The sequence below is a fragment of the Malus sylvestris genome, chromosome 3, assembly GCF_916048215.2.
Source record: "Malus sylvestris chromosome 3, drMalSylv7.2, whole genome shotgun sequence".
NCBI lineage: Eukaryota > Viridiplantae > Streptophyta > Magnoliopsida > Rosales > Rosaceae > Malus > Malus sylvestris.
The window spans coordinates 31,134,921-31,139,744 of NC_062262.1; the positions used below are offsets into that span (position 1 = coordinate 31,134,921).

General features: G+C 42.0%; 1 pseudogene; it reads right to left on the bottom strand.

Moving 5' to 3' along the window:
• Positions 1-3,005: 3,005 nt before the first annotated feature.
• Positions 3,006-4,230, bottom strand: LOC126617164 (uncharacterized; annotated as a pseudogene).
• Between the last annotated feature and the right edge of the window lie 594 nt (positions 4,231-4,824).

Below are 4,824 nucleotides of genomic sequence, written 5' to 3' on the forward strand. Positions count from 1 at the left end.
TTATCCAATATTCATGCACGGTGCTCTAGTACTTAGACAATATTCATGCACGAGTCCCTTGATTGCCATATCCAAGTTGTACCTTAACGACTAGCTTTATCTTTCTAGACAAAACGTGATTATCCGACCTCCCGAAATGATGTGTTCTTTGACCTTTTCTGCCTTCTTGTGTCATCCTTTTATATCTTATTTGCCATGCCTCTAATAGTTCCACAACTATTTGAAGAACTTTTATTTTTGTTTGTATTTTATAACAGTTTGCTCTTTGTATTTTTAATTTGTTTATTTTTGTTAAAGAGAACTTCATTAAAAAGATACAACAATTACAGAGGAAAAGATTCATCTAGGAACAAAAATATTAATATGCAATTGGATTATAGAAGATAGGTGTGAATTTTATTTACATGACACATTGGATATGTGTGTAGAAGCTCTAACATAATTAAGCAAGACCTAAGAATTACGTACAATAAGATAAGCATTATGCAAAGCAGCCTTACCATAGTTAATGATGTAGAACAATGGCTGAGTGGATTGAAAAGGAAATAGACCGTCAGAAGATAAAATGACGCATTGGGAATTCGTTGGTATGGTGTCCGAGCTTTGGTTTGAGCTTATGATACCTTTTGTGGAGAGGGAATGACATTGCCGTTCAAACTCACGTTTGTGCCATGATATAAGATGAATTTTAGTCATCCCATGCCGTTTAAGCTACCAAAACTGCATTTTAATTTCTGTAATAAAAATCGGACTTTTCGTTTGTGGTCTGATTAATATCACTTTTGTTATTTTCCTAAGCCTTTTGAGTTGTCCAAAAGTTTTATAACACAGCCTATTTAAGTCGTGGCTGTTTCCTTTTGGGTTTTCTCTCAAACTCTGGTGAATTCCAGAAAACTTATTCTACGAGGGTTTATGTTCGTATCTCTCTTCGCTTGTGCTGGGTCAGTTAATTAGAACATCCAAAACCATAGACTACGTAGGCCGGGGAAAGGGCATCGCCCCTCGAACGATATTCCGTAAAATGCAGTGTCAGTGAGATCCATTTGCTTCCTGCTATTTGGACGTGCGAAAAGCCGAAAGGCTTTTATGTCTTTGTGTTTCGTCTGTGGTCATTCTTGTGGTGACCTAAGAGATAAAGGGAATGGGTAGCTGTGACGAAAAAACGAAGTGATGAGAGTCAGTGAGAGGAGAGACACAGATCTGTGTGATTTGGAGTGACTTAACAAATTGTGTTTATGTAACTTCATATCAGACAAGACAGCCATTTCTTGCAGTATTCTATTACGCATGATATGAGAGCAATTTATATTTAATCAAAGACCTCAAAGAAAGATTCTCCCACTTTCTCTGTGCTTCAATCTATATATATATATATATATATATGCTCAAAGCTACTTTGAAAGTAGTTGTCATACGATTTTAAGCCTTTCAATGATCAGCATGCCTAGTTTTCTGAGGGCAAGCTGCTTGTTGCTACCATATATATTATGCTCAAAGCTTCTTTGACAGTAGTTGTCATACGATTTTAAGCCTTTCACTGATCAGCATGCCTAGTTTTCTGAAGGCAAGCTGCTTGTTGCTACCATATATATTATGCTCAAAGCTAATTTGACAGTCGTTGTCATACCATTTTAAGCCTTTCACTGGTCAGCATGCCTAGTTTTCTGAGGGCAAGCTGCTTGTTGCTTCCATTCATGATCATTCTTTCGATGCTTGTAGTGAGCCAGAGGGACGTCTTTCTCTCGTGTTCTCAACTCTTCCCAATAAAACTGATAGCAATATCTTTTGTCGGACATTTGGGTTTCATGTACCGAAAAATGAGCTTTTTCATTGAAGGTTTCTTCTTGGTGACGTAAAGAGACCTGCGCCTGGAGGACCAGATCCCCAACATCATTAGCCAACTTAGGAGTATTTTTTTTTTTGCCAGAAATAACGCTAGAGTTTCCAAAACATGTCTCAAATCCTAGTCGCCAAATGATGTAGCAGATGACATGGTTGTGTGTTGTTACGAGTTGGCCAACTCTTTGATCGTTTGAGCACTCAAAGATATGACAATCCCTTGTACTATTGTTATTTTGAAAATTTGAATTCACCGTGCCACAACCGGCTGCCTGTTATCTGATCTCACTCCAAGTCTCCAACTGTCCTTTTGGTTTGATTTTTAACTCCATAAAGGATTTCCTTAATAAATTCTATTTATCAGCTAGGGAATGTTGTATTGTTATAATTCAACATGATTTTTTTGTGTTACTACGTTCACAGGAACTTAGAAAATTTGATTCAGGAAGCTGTGAGGAGATTGCTAGTGCTGCTAAAGAATGGAGTATCCGTTGACAAGCCAGTGATCTCACAGAAGTCGGCAGTCATGCAGATAAACTTGGATATCAGTGTGGCGGGTGGACCATCGAGCGGCAGGGAGCAAGCGACAATGATCTCACAGAAGGTAAATTGAGAGCCTTCTCTTTCTGTTGTTTGAAACATAATGTCCTCCTAAGACATGTTTCCTATAAGATCTGTCAGGACCAAAATATCTACCAAGCGCTATATGATGATGAAATTGAGGTTCCACCGTAAAACCAATTGGTAATATAGGAAGTAGCCATACTTATTCTTCTTCAACAGGTACCACAATTATTAGTGCCATAAAGAACACAGTGGATCCTACAACCGAAGTGGTCTACAACGAAAATCCTGACTCTGACCTCGTGAAATCTAATGAATTTTCGCATGCCATTTTTGTGGTAGGAGAACACCGGTATGCAGAGAACTATGGTGACAGCTTAGATTCGACAATAGCTGGTCCTCACCCGAGCACCACCACAAATGTTTGGAGGGCTGTGAAATGTGTTGTTACATCATCTCTGACCATCCTGTTGAGATCCAACCCTATGTTTTAATGATCAATGCTCTTGTTGCAGCTTGGCTTCCAGAAACAGAAGGCCAAGGGGTAGCTGATGTTGTGTTTGGTGACTATGGTTTCACTGGCAAGCTTCCTCGGACTTGGTTCAAAAGCGTTCGTATGCTGATGCCATTTTCGTTGCAGCGAACATTGAAACCACATATTTCTTGCAAGCCAGGCCTTTCCTCTTCAGCACACTAGATCCGTCTCTAATCGCCAACTCCAATGCCTCTACGAAAGACTTGACATTGGGCGAAAATGTGTATCCGAATTCTTCATCTGCAACCACAGTCCCAACAATGCTTGGATAATTCAATGTTCAAACTGGTTTCCCAGTATGCATTGCTTCGATCAATGTAAGATCAAGCCCTTGAGGTCTCAATGTTGGATTCACAAACACATCGAGCGCATTGTAAAATTGAGACAGCTCAAAAGGCTCCAATGCTCCTAAAATCTTTACATTTGGGCCTAATTCTGCGTACCTTCTTCTCCAAGGACCTGCCCCTGCTACAAGTAAAAAAACACTGGGGTGGCGCCTCACAATCGAAGAAAAGGCCTCATAGAGAAGCGGATGCCCTTTGTCCCTCACCAACCGCCCTGCAACTCCCATCACAATGCTCGCATTGGAAGGCACTGCATGTTTTTCGCGGAACCTTGCACCCGCTTCTTGGTACTGGGTAAATTTTGTTTCGTCAACCCCGTTGAGTATGACATGTACATTTCTCTGGGGGAGTTGATAGATGTTCATTAGAACCTCACCGGCACTACTGCTTATGCATATGTGCTGGGTGTAGCTTCTAAAGAATCGAATTTCCTCTACGAGCCTCAGCATTGCTTCGTGAAGCTCTGCTGTCGGCTCTGCCAGCTGCCCCCCTTTCGGAATCAAAAGAAGCTCTTGCAGCAACTTGGAGCGCATAATTTCGTACCATATCCCATGCCAAGTGACAGCCATTTTTGCACGCCAGTACGGCAGCGAAACGCTCTCGGTGTGCACATAATCAAACGCCCATATTCGCATTGGCTTTATTGAAAATTTTAAATGCTAAAGAGATGTTAACAGAGCCATGATTATTGGATGCAAAATACACATGAAGGTTACCTTCATGTATGTCCTACCGTGCCCTCCTGTCAGAAGGCACGGTGAAGACATGAATCTCGTGGCCCCGGGCAGCAAGCTCATGGTACAAAGTTGAAGCATGGCGCTCCATGCCGCCTAGAGCCGGGCCAACAGGCCACGTCTTGGAGAAGACGGCGAGCTTGAGCTTTTCGTATGTCGGTCCAAAACAAAGCTGGTTCCAAGGCAACTTAGCATCTCTAAGGTCACCATTGTGTTATGACCCAAATTATTACTGAGGTTTTATGCTTTATTACTGTGAGGAATTGTTAATATGCCAGCTGGCATTTAAAAGTGTAGAGGCTGTATAAAAGGAGCTCAGCTCCCTCAAATGTTATCAGATCAGAATTTACACAAACAGAAATATAAACAAAAAAATATTCAAGAGCTCTGCTCTCTCTCTTCCTTCCCTCTCCATCTCTCTTCTCTGTGTTACTTGCAGGTTGATTAAGGGCCTAGAGATTTGGATCGTATCAATGGTATCATCCTTCTCGAATCCTGGTTTCCCTCCTATGGACGCCCACCCGACCCGTCTTCCTACCATGGATGCACGTCTCTCCGCTGCAATCGACTCATTTGAAGCTTCGATGCGTGCTACGCTCCGTGATGCAATCCGCGAAGCTTTGGATTCTGCATTTTCAAATCTCACGACGAATTTCAGCCGTGATTGGGCTTTACTCCGCCGCGACTCGGCTCTCAGAGCTGCGGGAGTTTCTGATCCAGTCCCGACGATTTCCGATCACACGCAATCAATCGATCTCGGTCATCCCGGACTTCAAGGAGACGATAATCCGTCGAGACTTCCATCTCC